Source organism: Myxine glutinosa, chromosome 4 (genome assembly GCF_964187855.1).
Source record: "Myxine glutinosa chromosome 4, kmMyxGlut1.1, whole genome shotgun sequence".
NCBI classification, from domain to species: Eukaryota; Metazoa; Chordata; class Myxini; order Myxiniformes; family Myxinidae; genus Myxine; species Myxine glutinosa.
The window spans coordinates 155,228,120-155,247,844 of NC_136264.1; positions in this window are offsets into that span (position 1 = coordinate 155,228,120).

Below are 19,725 nucleotides of genomic sequence, written 5' to 3' on the forward strand. Positions count from 1 at the left end.
CACACACACACACACACACACACACACACACACACACACACACACACACACACACACACACACACACACACACACACACACACACACACACACACACACACACACACATATATATATATATATATATATTCCTGCTATTCGTGGTTCCGCGTATTCGTGGGTGATAAAATGCGACCTGTTTCTCTATTCGCGGAAAAGTGTCCCGTGAATTTGCGGGTTTTTTTCTATTCGCGGCCGTGTTCTGTGAAATTGTGGGGTTTTTTTCCTTTTCGCGGCCGTGTTCCGCGAATTCACGGTTTTTCAGTGGCGCAAAAAAGAAAATTAACGAGCCGCTAGCTTGACACATTTATAAAACTCATCTTTCACCAGCCATGCATAAAGCAGCTGGACATACGCAAAAGAACATCTTCCACGAGCCACGAACATGATGGTGTTGTGGTTTTTTTAGTTTCACGGTGTGGCATGGTTGAGCTGGTTAAGCACTTTTAATCAACTGTAAGTGCATTCCTTCCATAAATTGGAAATGGTACCTGGTGTTGTCGGTTTTTTGTTTTTTTTTGGAAGCATTTTTTATGAAACTGTAATCATGTCCATTTATTGTCGAAAACATTGAAAACTTAAAAATATCCTCTATGAATCAGGAACTGCCAGGAACCTATAATGTATCCCCCTTTTCCCCATTGAAACAATGCCACTGCATACATTTGTGGGATTTACGTCGACATTTGTGGGTTTTGTCTCGCCATTTCCGGGACTTTCATCGACCTTCGCAGATTTATCGTTGACGTTCTCAGAATTTGCCCCAACATTCGTGGATTTTCCTCACCATTCGCGGTCTGTTCTTCTCTATTTGTGGATTTTCGCGACTCAGGAACCTATGCTCCACACCCCCCCCCCCCTTCCATTGAAACAATGCCCTGCTATTCGCGGGATTTTTCACAAACATATCCCCCACAAACAGCGGGGTCCCACGGTGTGTATATATATATATATGTATACATATATATATATATATATATTGTTACAGACGCGGCTTTAGATGTTATATTGACCGAGCGGTGGTGTATTTAACCGCGTCCGAACAGTTACTCCCCGATTAGAACCCGATTCCACCCGACGTTGACCAGATCGCCCCACAGATATTCAATCGGGAAACCTCTAAAGCGACCGAAAGAGAATGAAAAAGAAGAAGAAGAATACGGAGGAAGAACAGATTTATTATACACACACAGCAATGGATGGAAGAAGCAGTAACACAGCGAATCGTTAACTTACACTATTCATTTTTACTGAACCCCAAGACAACGAGCAGGACAGGACGTTCACACTTACACAGGGGATAATGCAGGCAGGTAGGGCTTGAGGTGGATTGCTTGAGAGGGATGCAAAGTCGGGAGGCAGCAGCTCGCAATTCCTCGCGGTTTTGGCGGGAAACCCTCCGTCGTGTATCCGCTGCGGTAGACGTCACGCGCTGGTTCGGCACACCTGCTCCTCTTCTTGTGGTGGAGCCGTCTCCCTCCTTTCAGCGCGTCTCTCCAAAGCTGGTTTCCTTGCCGAGTACCTCTCCTCTTTGGCTTGGAGCGTTTCGCATCTCACCGCTCCTCTTGGTGCAGCCTCTTTGCTCATCTCCCAGGGTCATCTCCCAAGGCCTCTAGTAAAGCAGTCCCTTACAGTCGCTTTTATCACCTCGGCCGAAATCAAGCCGCCGGCTCCGAGGGCACGCCTACCGGGTCGCTCACCGCGGTGCTGATTGGCTGTTAGGGCTGGCGCACTCCTCCCCCCTTATGACGAGGTGGAGACACGCCTTTCTTCTCCGACTCAAAGCACATGGGCAATGGTGGTTGAAGAAAACCGCCCAAAATGCGGAAGGCAATTGGAAGGGAGGTTTTGGGGAAATTGGAAGGGCCTACGCTTATTTTGTTTGATACAATGCAAAGTCAATCTTGTGGGAAACACATATTTAGCCTACATGGAATAAGGAAATACACTATTTAAAAGATATATCGTGACCTGCGTGTAAGTTTCATGGAATTAACTAGGACGACGGCTGCGACCATTATTTACATTACGAGGATGTTACCATACTTTTGTAACGTTCACATTGTAACGTTTCCACATTCGTTACACTTCCTCCAAAACCGTTACACTTCTCAAATTCGTTACACACTTCTCAAAATCGTTACAATATATATATATTAGTGTTTCTGTGGCAAGGGTGCCCGGAGGGCGTGAATGGTGTTGGTGTCCTGTTTTCTGAGGAGTTTGTAGACAGTGTGGTGAGTGTGACTAGAGTGAGTGAAAGGTTGATGATGGTGAAAATGATGATTGGAAAGCTCTTGGTGAACATCATCTCGGGATATGCTCCGCAGGTTGGTTGGAGCGATGAAGAGAAGGACAAGTTCTGGTGTGCTTTCGAGAAGCTGATGGAAAACGTGAAAGATGAGGAAGTTGTTGTGGTAGGAGGAGACCTAAATGGACATGTGGGAAGGAGTATGGATGGTTTTGAGGGAGTTCATGGGGGGTAACGGATATGGTGTGAGAAATGGAGAAGGTGAAAGGATTTTGGAGTTTGCTGATGGAGCTGATTTGTTGATTTGTAATACTCAGTTCCAGAAAGAGGATAATAAGCTTGTTACATACACGTCAGGTGGGTCGACGACAACCGTTGACTACCTGCTGGTGCGTAGGCGAGATAGGGGGCACCTCCGGGACACAAAGGTGATCCCGGGGGAGGAGGCTGTTTCACAGCACCACTTGGTTGTCTGCGACATAAGGGTGAAAGGTGCGAGGAGAGCTCGGCAGGTGAAGTACCAACCGAGAATGAAGGTGTGGAGGTTGAAAGAGGTGACAGTGAGGGAGGCATTAAAAGAGAGGCTGAGTATGGTGGAGGATGATGTGGTTGAGCTTGAAAGTGGTTGGATGTCAATGAAAGATAGTCTGTTGGGAGCCGTTGGTGAGATATGTGGATGGACAAAAGGACCACCGAGGCACTCGGAAACATGGTGGTGGGATGATGAAGTTGGAAAGAAGATTGACGAGAAGAGGGAGAAGTTCAAGGAGTGGCAGAAGGCGAAGGGTATGGGGGCAGAAAAGGCAGAGCATGAAAGTTATAAGGCAGCCAAGAAGGCTGCAAAGAAAGAGGTAGCAAAGGCACAGGAGGCATGTAGGAAAATTTTCGGAGAGCGCTTGGATTCAGAAGAGGGTCGGAGAGCGGTATTCAGGATTGCAAAGCAGATAGCGAAAGAGAGGTGTGTTGTGATGGGGGTCATTTGCTTAAAGGATGAAGTGGGAGAAATCGTTGTGGACCCAGATGGAATTAAAGGAAGATGGAAGAGATATATGGAAATACTGTTGAATGCAGTGAATGAATGGGATGGCAACATAGAGAGTAACCCAGTTTTAGGACCGGCAGAGAAGATAACCGAGGAGGAAGTTGAGGAAGCGATAAAAGCAATGAAGAGTAGAAAAGCGGGAGGGCCGACTGGAGTTGTGGGAGATATGTTGAAGGCAGCGGGAAATTGGGGGTGTGAAGAGAATGACAGAGATCTGCAATCTGGTGGTGAAAGAAGGCCACATTCCAGTGGATTGGGAACTGAGTTCCCTCGTCCCTCTATACAAGGGGAAAGGTGACCCTCTGGACTGTGGCTCGTATCGAGCGATAAAGTTATTGGAGCATGGAATGAAGGTATTGGAAAGGGTGTTGGAGAGGAGGATAAGGAAGAAAGTGAAGATTGACGAAATGCAGTTTGGATTTATGCCAGGAAGAGGAACGACAGACGCACTTTTTATTGTGAGGCAGTTGCAGGAGAAGTATATGGAGAAGAGGAAGAAGTTGTTTCTTGGGTTTGTTGATCTGGAGAAAGCATTTGATAGGGTTCCACGTGAAGTAGTGACATGGGCATTGAGGAAGTTAGGAGTGGAGGAATGGTTGATCAGAGTAGTGATGGCAATGTACAAAAGAGCACGCACAGCTGTAAGGATGAAGGACGGGAACAGTGGTGAGTTTGAGGTGAAGGTGGGAGTGCATCAGGGGTCGGTACTAAGTCCACTACTATTTGTAGCTGTGATGGAGGTGCTCGCTCAGAACATAAAGGAGGGTTTACCGTGGGAGTTGGTGTATGCAGATGATCTGGTGTTGATTGCAGAAAGTATGGATGGACTGAAGGAGAAGATGAACAAGTGGAAGGAATGTATGGAGACAAAAGGTCTGAAGCTGAATATCGGAAAAACGAAGGTGATGGCAAGTGGTAAAGCATGTGGTGAGGTGGAAAGAACTCGGAAGTGGCCGTGTGCTGTGTGCAGGAAGGGTGTCGGAGTGAATTCCATTCAATGTACAATGTGCGCTGAGTGGGTTCATCAAAAATGTAGTGGTTTGAGAGGGTCATTAACCAGTGTGGCAGCTACATTCAAGTGTAAGGTGTGCACAGAGGGAGCTGCAGATGGAGGAAATGTTGAGTTGGATCTTGGAGATGGCGTGAAGCTGGAAGGTGTGAAAACATTTTGTTACCTTGGAGACATGCTGAATGGAGAAGGTGGATCAGACTCGGCAACGGTTGCCCGAGTGAGATGTGCATGAAAGAAGTTTCGGGACCTGAGTGGCGTGCTGTCGAGGAGGGGAGTGTCATTTAGTGTTAATTGAAGCTGAAGGGAAATGTGTATGCTGCATGTGTGAGAAGTGTTATGATTTATGGGAGTGAGACATGGGTAATGAACGTAGAGCAGCAACAAAGGGTGGAAATGCGAATGGTTCGGTGGATGTGTGGAGTATCGTTGAGAGAGAGGAAGACAAATGATGGGTTGGGGAAGGAAGACAGAGAAGACAGGTGAGTGAGGGGTAAGGTCACAAGGGTACACATCAACGAAGGCAATGCAGAGTGAGGTGCGTCTGGAGACTGAGCGGAGAAAAGCTCGTCCCTACCATACGCCACCCCCCCTGTTACCTACTCTACCCTTGCCCTTACCCCATATTTACAAAAACCTACACATTTACAAATCCGTCACTACGTCTCGTCCTCCCTATATTTCCCCTATACCAAATTCGTCACAATCCCATTAATCCAAAATTTGCCATCCCCAATTCATCATCAATCCTCATAAGGAGGGAGAGATGGAACATCAGCACAATGTCACACCCACGTCATGATGCGTCTCACAAATCCAAACATTTGCACAAAAAATAATAAAAACATGGCATAGTGTGGAGTTCTGTCGTCACCTCAGGTGAGTGGATGTAGATGGTGCGAGGAGATTCTTAATCCTAACTATCCTCTAAATGACTTTAATACACTTTACACTACCCGGGGTCTTTCCCCTGCCAATCCATTGGCCATCTTACACTCTATGCGGTTTTAAGAACCAAATTCCCATTGATCAAACTGTGGTGCTTCATCAATTTGGGGTCTCACTCCCCCGATTCAACTCCCTGTGCCTTTGCACAATTTCAGGACTGGGTCGTGTGTCTCTCCCAGCAGGTCTACCCACCTGCACACCTCCACCACTGCAGTTGCCTCCGAGCTTACCTGCTCCTTACCCTAACCTATCTAACTGGGGAAGGCCCTCTGGCGCTCTCCCCACTCGGTGCCCTCTCTGGCACTGGGCTACCCGGGTCCGTCCTCCGGATCCTCGGGCCCCATCCACAACAACTCTACCGGCTCCCAGATCCCACCTGCGGCCTCACCTGGCCGACATCCTAACAGTGGCGGAGTGCCCATTTAACTACACACACTAACAGGCCACACGCCCAGCCATTTCTACGACACTAACGCACCCATCCAAACACCATTCTTCCACCACGCACCACAGATGCCAATATCCAACCACAATTTACCTACTCCCTCTACCTCACTCTTAAACTACCCTCCCCGGGTATTCGTGATGGGGTCCATCCTCCCCATACACACCTTCACACCATCCACTCCACTCCACAGTTTCCCCCATACTCACTCCACGACCATCCATTCCATACTCCATATATTCCATACCATTTATTCCACACAACCATTCTCCATATACCTGTCGTTGCACACCTGTGCAATCACACCTGGTGCCACCTGCACCCTCCTTCCTTCCTGGACCATTTGGTCAACACAACACACATCACCATCACTCCCTCATACACTGCTCCATCCACCTGTCCAGTTGCACACCTGTGCAATCACACCTTTTAACCATACACACGGCATCATCTGATCTACCTGTTGCCCTGCTAACTTAGTGCTCCCCGTCTCCCCTTTAAACTAAGCACATACCACGTCATTATCATCCACCCTAATCTACCCGCGTCCCCACTACAGGTATCTTTGTCACTACCTAATCTTAACGTTACCTAAGGTCATCTTCTAGGTCCCTATCATTATATCCTAACCCTCCCGGGCTAGTTTTCACTGCCATAAACCCCATAAGACTAGTGCTCCTTTGCCCCCGCTGTGAGAGATGGCAGAGTTGCCATCCCACCACATCGGGCATCTTCCACTACCAATTTTGCTCGTCCAAATTCAACAAATCAAAAATTTGCCAATCACTACCAATCGTCTGCCAATCCTCACTCTGCCAATCATCAAATTTTGTTTCTCTAATTTCGGGGCCAAAACACTATCCTCATCATCATCATCATCACAGTCCGCTTTATCTGAGCCTCGGTGCGTCGTCACATCATTAACACTCGGCTTCGCAAAGCCGAGCAATGAATTCAGGTGGTTTGGTCGCCTTGGTTGGAGCCGTCCGGCATTCACGACTCTGGGGAGGAAGCATGCTCGGGCCGAGGTTCCACGCATCATCGCGGCTCGGTACCTTGCGGTCCCGGGCCCGATGGCTGAGGCTTGCCCGGTCGGAACCCCGTCCCCACGAGGGGGCACCGTTCCGCTTCCTCCCACTCGCCCTTGAACCGGACTGGTCGCCTCGCCCGACAAGGCCCGGACTCGACCGTGCAGGGCGGGGCCAAGCCCGAATCGGCAACGACGCTTCGAAGAGAAGCGACGCAGCATTGATCCGCGCCGGGCCTTGCATCCAACAAAGCGCACCACGCCCCGAGTGCTCGCCTCGGCTATCCGTCGCCCTAAACGCTAACCCGTCCAATGTCGATGCTTTACTCGCATGCCCACACGCACACGCGACCCTTTTGACACTCACAAAACCCGGCGTTCCAACGCCGTCCGTACATTCCACACACTCCGTCCATTCCACCAACGCACTCCTTGTTACACACCACACCTCTCGCGCACACTCTTGCGCACACTCGCCGTTCGCACACCTCGGTCCACACCTCTCCTCCGTTACGTCCTCTGTAACACTCACCATGGGCGTCCACTCTTGCATCCACCCACTACCGTGCTCCGATGTGCTCCCTCGCACTCGCGCTACCACCAACTCAGGTGTGCTTCCTCGCACACGTTCCACCACCACCTTACTCTCTGTGTCACACTCACCCTCGCACGTACACTCCGTATTGCTCTCACTCGCTGTGTCACACTCCGTACACCCCGACGTGCATTCTCGCTCGCACTCGGTATCACTCTCGCACTTCGTAACACGCTCACCCCTTGACACACACTTTTTTTTCACACGCGTGCCATTTCCACTCACACGGGACCCTTCACCAACGCCCGGGTGCCATATTGACCCCAATCGCGCGACAATTCTTTTGTCGCCAAACATCCTTCTACAAAATCTCCCGGCACCACATGCAGCCCATCTCACCTTCGGGGTTCTTCTTCCTCCCTGCACCAAAACCTGCAAATCTTTATAAGGATTAGCAAGTACGGCACCAGGATGTGCATTTAGACTTTGAGCAATTTCCATTCCTTCCTCCGATTGTTACTCTTTTAAGTCCCCGGTCACTCCAATTTCAACTATACCCATAATTTCTTTGTTCACCTCGACGACCGCTGGCTTTAATAAAATCCCCTCTACCTCAGCGGTCGCCGGCTGCCCCAAACCCGTGTCGCGATTTCTACCCCCGTCATTTTACCCGCGCTTTCCTCCGCTTCGCTCAACCAGCGCTTCTCGACCTGCGTTACCTCCTCGTGCACCCCTGGGACCTGCTCGCTCAACCCGCGGTCTCTGTCCCTCTCCGCTTCCCTTACTTCATATGCGACTCTGTCCCTCACCAGTCCCTCATTTACTTCTTTGGCCTGGGCAGTTATGTCCTTCAATTCGTCCCCTTTTAATATATTACAACACCCTTCAATTCGATTTCTCAATTTTTCTCTCTGAGCCCTCTTTTCGTCCCTCATTTGGCCCCTCAATCGCTCACTATTAGCCCTCGCTCTGTCTCCCATTTCTTTCATTTCCCTGCTAAATTTCTTCCTTTCTTCCCTCTGCTCGGCCATGTACGCCAGGCATTGTGTCATGAATAGGCCCCAGTCTGTTGGCACCGCGGGCTCGGCTGCCGCGCGCTCATACGAGGCGCCATTTTGCGCGTCTTCAACCACGTGCGCGAGAGCGCCATTTTGTGCGCCTGATACTTCCTCAACCACCTCCTCATTGCCCTCCTCCATTTCTTCCCTCTGATCCTGGGTTACCCCTAACCCCTCCTCTAGTTCCCCCACCGGCATCCGATCGCCTTGACTAGCCATGGCGCGATTTCAAAATTCGGGTTTTTCTTTAAAACAAATTTCAGCAGCTTGTAATTTTGAGCGCGTTAAGCGCGCTTCGGGTCCGACCCCGCTCCCGACACCAATTGTTACGGCCAATAACACAATTGGTGTCCCAAAATTTGGGCTAAATAAATTTAGTCCCAGGTTCGAATCCCACTCCTGACACCAATTGTTACGGACCGCGGATAAGGATGTTGATTTGCCGAGCGGATGGCACCGCGGCCGAACAGTTACCCCGACTAACCCGATTCCCGAACGTTGGCCGGATCGCGCCACAGATATTCAATAGGGAAAAGACAAAGGCGACACGGATGTGAAGAAGAAGAAGAAGACAAAAAGGTTGGAAATACTACTAAATTTATTACTATTATATACATGCTCAAAGTAACCAAGGAGAAGGAAAGATAATAAAATAATGTACAGAAGATATTAGAGACACAGTGCAACGCTAGCTTACCTACAGTCTTAATTAACCCAGGGACAGAACAAACAAGGACAGACTCACGCGGGGAATGATGATAGGACTGGCAGGAGGTGGATGGCTGGAGGGAGAGGAAGGTCCACGGATACTGCAGCACGATCGGCGCGTTTGGCAGCCGCCGTTCCTTCGCGGCCCCGCTCAAAACTGCCGTCAAGGCCCCAAGCTGCTGTGTCTGAAGCTGCTGTGGCTGCTGCTGAAGCCGCCGCTGTTGCTGCTGTTGAAGCTGCCGCTGTTGCTGCTGTGGCTGCTGCTGCTGCTGCGTGGACGTCGCGTGCTTTCTCCAGGACTCGTCTGACTCGTCTGGTCCAACCACACAACTCAACAACGTCCTTGCTTCTTGCGCGCGCGCTTTTATAGCGCCTCAGGCGATCAAGCCGCTGGCCTTCAGGACACGCCCATCGGTCAGCTCGCCTCGGCCCTGATTGGTCGGCACAGCCCTCTGGCTCCGCCCTTCTTCCCCGCCCCGAGCACATGTTCAATGGTGGTTTTGGGGCGAAATCAGCAACCCACAGCTGTAGCAATCCTGACAAACTGCCCAGTGCAGTTGGCAATGGAGGCTTGGAGGGGATGTAATTGGCAATTGAGGCTTGGCAATGGAAGTTTTGGGAGTGGGAATGGGGAATGAAGGGAATCTATCTTATTTCACTTGGTGCAATGGAGTGTCATCTTAATGGAAGACAAGGCCTTACCCTAATACACATAATAAAGATATAACTATCAACAAGGGGGAAATCTATAATTGGCTGACGTGATTGTTTATGACCTAATTATGGGACGCCCTTTGACCTTTATACATAACTGGAGTAAGGAGGGTCCAGAATAAAGCAATAATAATAAAAAACTCAATAAAAAAAAAACACAATCCTCATATCCACAACAATATAATTATATATATATATATATATATATATATATATACAGTGGTACCTCGGCTTACGAGTGCCCCAACGTACGAGTTTTTCGGGATACGAGCCGTCGCTCGGGCGGTTTGTTGCTTTGGGATACGAGCCGAGATCCGATGTACGAGCTCAAAAAATTTATTTTTTTGAATTTTCCGGTTGTGGCTTCCGGTTCCGGTCACGTGGTTATCTTGCCGTGAAAGCATCTCTGCTTGGATATAAAACACGCAATCGTCGAAATACATTAGCGAGGAATCTCCTTGCTCCAGCCGGTGACGTCATCGGCGGGGATCCCCGCCTCCAGAGTGGCTGGTCACGTGACCGCCAAAGCGTGTCGCGCGTGCGGGTATAATGAGCTACACCTGTGGATCACGTGACCACGGAAGCACGCCTCGCTTGAGAGGCATGGCTTTCGGTTTGCGTTTTGCTTTATAAGGCGCGATAAATGGGCTTTTGAGTGTTAGCGGTTCATGGCGTTGACGGTTCATGACGGTTTATGGCGTTGACGGTCAAAAACCCATTACATCAATTTTACCAGGCACTGTACAGTAAGTACAGTGGACACCAAATGCACGGTGGAAGGCTAGAAGTAGAAGATCGTCCAAGACAAGTGAGAATAAGCCATACTTTGGAGATGACGTCATTCGCTGGTCCGATAACCAAAGATGTGGTATAAAAAACCAGGTGAGCTAACAATGCAGCAATGAAGGAATTCGGCCAAGGCACCGGCACACAACGACCTACCTACATCGAAAGACTCAATGCCAATGGTGACAGAAGCCAAGACGGCCGGCTTAAACACCGCCGAAAGACCACGGTGTACCAACTTACGATGCAGAACATCTTGCACTTAATATGATGACAACAGGTGCCATCCTCTGACGTACCATTACAGGTACAGGTACAGTACACGTGAGCACAGAGCAAAAGTTCACTGAAACCGAGATTAAGAAAAAAGAAAAAACACCTCGTGGTCCGTGCTCGATATCCGAGTTTCAATCTTTTCAAACACATGATGCTCTCGGTCACGGTATCTCCTGCGAGCTGCTTCTCCTTCAACCACACAAACAACAACTTCTCCATATCTTCATGGATAGAGGTCCAGTTTATTTCTTTACATTCTCTTGTATTATGTACAGTATATACGAGGTCGTGCTTGTTTATACATTATTTGTTATTTATAAAGTACATTTTTGTTATTTAAAAGCACCTAACAAAAAAAATTGGTGTTTTTTTTTGAGGCTGGAACGGATTAATAGCATTTCAATGCATTTGAATGGGAAATTTGCTTTGACTTACGAGCGATTTGGCTTACGAGCTCCGTCACGGAACGGATTAACTCGTAAGCCGAGGTACCACTGTATATATATATATATATATATATATATATATATATATATATATATATATATATATATATATATATATATATATATATATATATATATATATATATATGTGGGGAGCTGTTATTCCCCTCCCCCTTTGTTAATTCTTGCTGCTCTACCAATTACCAAGCATAACCAATTATATGTTTTGTTTTGACTGATTGCTGTATTCTTTTAAAATACTTAGTCCTTTCTTGTGCATTGAGGATGTGTAATACCCTAATAAGGAGTTCTGTGCTTGTGAGCTCTTGCCCTGTGTTGGCATAATCCCTTGTTCCCCTTTTTGGCCTTGGTTGCAGCTGCTATCTCTCAGCCTCCCACAAGACTTTGCCAATATCCTGTAGGCTGACACATTTATGAGTGTCCACTCCCTTTGTACTTCCCCAACCCAAGTCTCTATACAGAAAGTTGTAAACATGTTGCCACATATTGCTGACCATCTCCTTATCTGAGCTAACCCATGAGTGGCCTTGGATGAACTTCCTTTAACTAACTGAACAACAGGATGGGATTATGGTGTGGGGACCAATGAGCCCATTCTTTCTCTGTATCTTGTGAGCTAAAGCCACACCCTATATTCTTTATATATAGCAAGTTTAAATCGAATTACTTCAGAGCACCTTGTTGTAGTGTTGGTCATTTCGTGAGCTTCAAGCGACATTGTGTTTTCCGCAAGCTTGTGTAAACGAGTTCTAATAAATATATCCGTTGCTCCTTTCTCTGAGTCCTCTGAGTCCTAAGTTCTAAGTCCCATTCCGACATATGGTGGCAGCGGTGGGATCAGTCTGTGCAGTCCGGGACGCGGTCCCAGGCAAGTGAGTGGTGAGACCAGCTGGCAATTGATCCGGGTCAGGTGAGCTGTGGTTTTCTTTTGTTTTTTCCTTTATAGCCTGGGGGTCAGTCCAAATTGTAACCCACTCTCTTGCTCGGGTGCCGTTTGTTCCGTTCCCTGCTCGAACCTGATCCACGAACCTAAATTTAAATATGGACCGCTTGGGTCCCGGAGCAACTGACTGTTTATGGACTCGTCAGGGTAACGTTACGTAAAGGAAAGCGCCCCACGTTGGGCGCCCGAGGGTAAGGGATAATAGATCTCTGGGTTGTGAGGGTAAGGATAAGGGCGGCGTCCCAATCCGAGGCCTACCCGGGAGACATTGGAATCATAAGTAAGGTTAGAAGTATTATAAGGGTGTAGGACGCCAGGAAAGTAAAGTAAGGATAGGTTAGACAGCTGTGTAGGCGGGCGAGCCTCTCAGGAGTAGGTAGACGGCCGTACCTCGCGAGGCGGGCGAACCTCACGGGTACAAGGCTACGAGCCTCTCAAGAGTTAGGTAGACGGCCGTACCTCGCGAGGCGGGCGAACCTCACGGGTACAAGGCTACGTCGGTAAACTAAATTTGCTTAGGATGGGTAATAAGACTGTAAAGGCAGGTGAACCTCTCAGAAATACCCCAGCATTTTTCATGTTTAGGAGGTATGGCTATGACGCTGCGAGACCAGGGAAGTCATGGGTTGCGCTGACTAAGGATCTAGGTGAACCGTGGCCTGAAGGAGGGTCTTTTGCGCTGGAAAAATTGGACGCGTTGTATGGGGCATTAGAAAAGTTAGAACAGGACACGAAACGCTTCCCGCCTGACTATTGGAAAGTCTTTGGTTGGTGGAAGGAAGAAGCGATGAAGCGACACGCAAGGTCGATACAGGCCAGCTTGGCCGGTGAGGTATCAAAACTCAAGGGCCTGAGGAAACAGGCGAATAAAATGCAGGATGAAGCGGTTAAAGAATTAGAGAGGCAGGCCAACGCGCGACTGATGCCGCTCGTTGAAAATCCAGACCCCGCGGTAGGGGAGGTAGTAATCAATCTACCCTCCCCAGCCCCAGACCTAAGCCCTGTCCCGGGGTTTCAGGCGCCACCTATCCTTTCTGCGCTCCCGCCACCACCTCCCTGCAACCCCGCTACCATCGCGCCCCAGTTACCCCAGGGGCCGATACCCCACGGCACGAAGGTCGTTACCCCCCAGAACCATCCGAGCCAGGGAAATCCGTTTGCACAGCTCGGGGCTAACGGGATAGATAACGGGACCGACATCGCAGGGTTCCCGCCACCAATGGGACAGGACAGGTTATACCCCTCGCTGGTAGGCTATGATGGGAACGAGACCCCCCGAACCACCGGAATGTCTAGTTTATACCCCCCATTGAAGGAATGCTCTGGATTAACAGAGGGGGAAAAACTGTGCCCCCTACAAGTTTTCGGAGTTGATGCAGCAGGTCATGGGGTTCGAGAAAGGGTACCATGGAAGGAATCCGCCTTAACGGTGATGCGGGAAAGGATTCAACATTTGCTCATCGAGGACCCACGACAGATGGCACCGACCATAGCGAATTGGATCACATGCAAGCATGGCGATTGTGACTTTCGAGATATAACCCATATGGGCACTTCTGTGCTCTCACCCAAGGTATGGGATAAGGCTAAGCAAAGAGCACAGTGGCCGATGGCAGACCCAAGGGCGGTGGGTGCAAACCCCCAGATAACACAAGCGCAATGGGGTGATCTAAAGGTCCGGCTGCTAGAGTCTATTGAGCAGGCGCTGTTGCCAGCAGGAGGTCCGGATTGGGGAAAGATCGGGGCCATAAAACAAAAGGCAGGAGAATCAATTGGGGATTACAGGGAAAGGTTGGAAAGGGCCATCGCGCGCTGGGGAGGACTGGGCCCGATGCTGATGACAGAACTACCCAACCCATTGGTAAACCAATATTTAATAGAGGGGCTTCAGCCGGCATTAAAGAAACAGGTACAGTCCGTCCTTTTCGGCTGGAAGGGAATGACCACCAACGATTTATGCGACAAGCTGGAACAATGCCCGGGCTCCTCCTTAGAGGAGAAGAAGGATGTTAAGGAGGAAATATTGCAAATGTATGTCCAGGAGAAACGGGCTCAACTTAATCAAAATAAAAAGGGGGATCAGAGTCAGAGCCACATACGCGATCAGTGCCAGAAGTGGGGGCCTGTCCGGGGTTATGAGGACCTCGGGAGGGGGAGTTGGCCTTTCTATAGGGGCCAATCCCCCAACGGAGAGTGGGTCCACCATGAAGGCAACGACTGCGACGGTTGTACTGACCAAGACCATGGACGAATTAATATGGACGAGATAAGACAACAATGGACAATACCACCCCCTCTTCCCCCTCCTCCTCAAAACCCTCAAACTTGGACCGTACCAGGGCCCCCTCCCCAAATTTGGTACCCACCAAGACCCCTTCTCCAAAACCCTGGACCACCCCCCAATAGTGGGATGCAGAATGGACCGAGGGGGACCTGGGCCCCGCCTCGGGGTCCGCCGCAATGGCAACAAGTAAACCAGTCACAGTGGGGGCTGCCAGACCGACGGCTGGGCGGAAGGGGTGCCGTAGAGGGACGACCTATGCCCTCCGCACCGCCGGTTCCGCAGGAACCGTGCTTTTATTGCAAGCAAATGGGACACTGGAGACGTGATTGCCCAAGTGCTCGTAAGGGGTTTCCGCCCCAGGACAATAGAGGGGCCTATTGATGGGACGCCGGCGGGTCGCCCAAGGAGTGTCCTCTTTTGACCATGACACCGGCAGAGGAACCGACCTTGACGCTGGACGTGGACGGACGACAATTAGAGTTTCTTGTCGATACAGGCGCGACTCGCAGTACAATTAACGAGGGGCAATTGCCATCTTTGCGCCCCACGGCGAGGAACGTTCAAATAATGGGCGTTTCGGGCTTACACCAAGCGCTTCCTATTTCGGAGGAAGTGCGAGTAACATGCGGCCCGCTGGAGGCTAAACATGCTTTCTTGATGACCACTACCGCCCCAACAAATTTGCTGGGACGGGACTTATTGTGCCGACTGGGCTGTCAAATTTCATGTACAGAACAGGGAGTTTTCGTAGATGTCGCGGAATCTAAACACGACTCGTTGATGATGGCATTGTCTCGTCCCGGCCCCACCGCGTATTGGTGGCGCTTGGACGAAGGGGCTCTGGCTACTTGGACGCATATCATAGATAACGTGTGTTTGGACAGTCCAGTTCTGCGAGATTGGCTACAACTGCACCAAATTTCGATAAACCATTTAAAGGAGGTCTCGTGAGATCTCGGAGATCTCGCGGTCTCGTGAGATCTCGGAGACGGTGGGAGGGATTTTCGAAGCTCCACACGGTCTCCACGTTTTTCGAAGTTAAGTCTGTTCACAATTGTATATTGTCGAAACTGTATTTATCTTTCGGTGTGTGAAGTTATTGTGTGCAACTTTGGTTGTTTCTCGGTGTTTATCATTCATAAATTGATCGTCTGTTTGCCGTGTCGCGAGCAAGGCCTTTGCCGCGTCGCGAACGATTTGAAATCGAAGTTAAGTGATTGTTCCCATTTGTATTTTCGTTAAAACTGTATTTATTTATGGTGTTGTACGTATATTGTGTCCCGACGAAGATTTTTCGGTGCAAATCTTTCATACCTGTATTGAAAATCGTGTGTTAATTCGTGTCGTGTCTTGAGGCCTTGTACAGTGTGCACTGTACAACCTTGAGGCTTTGTTTTTCTCTCAGCGGTCCGTCGTTTGTGATCCAATAACTTTCGTTCTCTGTATTCCCCAGTCTTTTCACCCATAGCCTACTTCCTTGTGTAAATCTCAACTCAAAAAAAAAAAAAAAAAAAAAAAAAAAACAATTTCCTTCGCTGTTCTCATTCGTTTATTCATTCTTATTCGTTCGTTCGTTCTTCGACCACGTGTTTCTCCCCCATTTCCCCAGATAGTTTTCACTCATTAACCTTCAATGTTTACACTTTCCCCTCAAGTTATGTATTCCGTCATATTTTATAACACCTTTTTCTTCTTCTTCTTTAAAAGGCTGCTTTCGACTTGCTCACCAAATCAATTCATCCCAAAAAAAATATCCATCTCCTATAGTGCCTTTTTTCTACATTCCCTAAACTCTCCTGCACTCCATCCTCCATCCAGCGTCCTTAAACGTATTTTTAACTCGAAGGTCACAAGAAACTCATTTTGCAATAAATGTTCGTTTCCCATAAATCGTACACTTTCAAAAATCCAATCTCACCCCTCCCCTCCAAATCTTCCCCATAACCCCTCCCCTCCAAATCTTCCCCATCACCCCTCCCCTCCAAATCTTCCCCATCACCCCTCCCCGCCAAGACGCCCCCTCACCCCTCCCCTCCTAGACTCCTGCCTCACCCCTCCCCTCCAAATCTCCCCCATATCCCATCCCTTTCAAATCCCTCCCCTTGTCCCTTCCCTCCCAAACTCCCCCCTCACCCCTCCCCTTCAAATCTCCCCACCCTCATTGCTTCTCAATTTCCCCCCTCTCACTCCCCCTCCTCAAAGCGTCCTCCCCGCTTCTTCCCCCTTCAAACTCTCACCTCCATCTCCCCCAACCTTCTGCCTCGCTCTTCCCCCTCCTCAAATAACACCTCATTGTGGCTCACCCAATCACCATCAAACCTTTTGTCCGCCCCATCCTTCCCTTTCTCCGAGCTATTCTGAAATCTCTGACACACCTTCAACAGCTCTCCCTACCTCTTCCACCTCTTCCACATCTTACCCTACACCTCCTCCCCCCTGTTCTGTATCTGATGCTCCCCCTTCCTCTTCATTAACGGTATGGACCTCAAACATCCGGGGCCTTCGTTCAAACTTAACTGATCTCTCCATACAGGTTGCTTCTGTCAAACCAGACGTGATCTGCTTAACAGAAACTTTCCTCCTTTATGATGTCTCTGATTCCATAGTATCTCTCCCGGGCTACTCCCTCCTCCGGTATGATAGACCTGAGCCTCGTCCTGGAGGCGGGGTTGCTATCTTTATCAAAAACTCTCTTCCTCACTCGCCCTGCACTGCACTCTCTCCACCTCACCCCCAGGAATACCTCTGGCTACGGCTTCCCCTTCGCTCCCACCTCTTGTTTATATGTGTGTTGTACCGTCCACCAAACAGTGATGACTCCATCTACATCTCGCTGTCTGATGATATGGACCAACTTCTATCTACTCATCCCAACTCTCTCTTCCTCATATGTGGTGATTTCAACTGTCATCATGCCAGTTGGCTGGGTGTGGGTACCTCTCTCACCAGCCATGGCTCCTCAGCAAAGGACTTCTGCGACTCACTGGGACTGACACAATCTGTCAATTTCCCGACCCGGATCTCAGTCAACGGAACATCTTCTCTTCTGGACTTGGTTATGACTAACTTCCCTGAAAATGTCTGCTGCTCTTCTTCTGCTCCGATCGGATCATCTGATCATGTCCTTGTTAAAGTGGACATCTCTCTGACCATCCTCAGGGAGCCTGCTCAGCGTCGACGAGTCTGGCATTTCACTCAGGCCAACTGGCACGGTCTTAAAGCAGCCATCAATCATCTGGACTGGTCTCCCATCTCTACCACCTCTGACATCAACTCATCCTGGGAATTCTTCCAAAGTAAATTGCTCTCTCTCATGCACAGATTTATCCCATCTCGTCTTCAGTTGTCATACCCTTCCTCCCGTCCATGGTACACGGAATCTTGTGGTGAGGCTGTTGCCCAGAAACAACTTGCCTTCGTCTCCTGGAAAGCAAATCCAACGGAAGGAAATCTCATTTCCTTTCACAAAGCCCGAAACAAGTGTGTGTCCACCCTCAGGAGAGCCAGGAAACAATATCTCTCCGTTCTCAAGACCGAACTCTCTTATCTGTCTCCCTCTTCCAAATCCTGGTGGCGTCTGGTCAAATCCGTTTCTGGTGTTTGTTCCCCCTCCATCCCCTCCCTTACCTCAAACGGCTACACAGCTGACTCCGCACGTGAAAAAGCTGAATGCCTCAACTCTGTGTTTGCCTCTAAATCTTGTGTCCCAAACCCATCCCTCTCTGTACCCACCATACCCAGTCGTACCCTGCTGCTCCTGGACTCCGTGTCCTTTCCTCCTGACAAGGTGGAAAAGTTTCTGTCAACCCTCGACTCTGATTCTGCAACTGGACCCGACGGCATCAGCCCACGGGTCCTAAAATCCTGCTCTGCTGCTCTATCTCACCCTCTCTCTGTTCTCTTCACCCTCTCTTTTGCTCAAGGTCAACTGCCATCTGCTTGGAAATCAGCCAACATCACTGCTTTGCACAAAAAAGGTGCAAAAACAGATCCTAGCAACTACAGACCAATGAGCCTTCTCCGAATTATCAGCAAAGTCATGGAATCCATCATTGCTTCGGATATGAAATCTTTCCTCTTCTCCAATGGCTTGATCTCTGATCATCAATTTGGTTTCAGACCAGGTCACTCTACTCTGGACATGCTGCTTCTGCTGTCTCAACAATGGATGGAGGTCCTCAATGCCAAACAGGAAATTAGAGCTGTCTCCCTCGACATATCACGTGCCTTCGACACGGTCTGGCACCCCGCTCTGCTCACCAAACTCTCCTCCTTTGGTATTCATGGAAATCTCCACGCATGGCTGGCGGACTTCCTCTCTAGTCGTCGTCAACGTGTGGCCCTAAATGGGTTTCTCTCATCTCCTCTTCCTGTTCAGGCTGGAGTTCCCCAAGGCAGTGTTCTGGGCCCCGTGCTTTTTCTGGTCTTCATCAATGATCTCTCTGACTCTCTCGAAAATCCTCTCTATCTCTTTGCTGATGACTCCACTCTCTGCCGCTCCATTCCTCTTCCCTCAGATCGGCAGTCTGCTGCCTCCTCACTCTCTGAAGACCTGGACAAAATCACAGACTGGTCAAACAAGTGGAACATGTCTTTCAATCCTGACAAATCTCACACTCTTACTATGTCTCTCCGAAAAGATCGACTGGACAACCCTCCCATCTACTTTCTCAACAATCCTCTCCAAGAAGTTCTGTCGCTCAAGATTTTGGGTCTCACTATCTGCCATGATCTTTCTTGGGAAAACCACATTTCCAAGCTGGCCTCCAAAGCCAGTCGCCGACTGGGCATCCTCCGTCGTGCGAAGTCCTTCCTCGGCACACCTGAGCTCCTCACCACATACAAGGCTTTCATCCGCAGCTCAATGGAATACTGTTCTCCCCTATGGGCCGGTGCTCCTGCCTCACACCTAGCTCGGCTTCACACTGTTGAAACCAAAGCTTTCAGAATTATTGGAATCTCCCGCGATGAAGCTATCTCTGAGGGCCTTTCACTCACTCACCGCAGGCAGGTAGGTGGTCTTTCTGTCTTCTACCGACTCCTCTCCGGCCTTGCACCCCCAGCTCTCTCTGTGCTCTGTCCCCCAAATATTCCTACAGGTCGCACAAGATCTGCCAGCAACCCTCTGATGGTTAAACTGCCGAAATCTCGGCTCTCTGCTCACCTTCACTCTTTCATTCCTCTTTTCTCCCG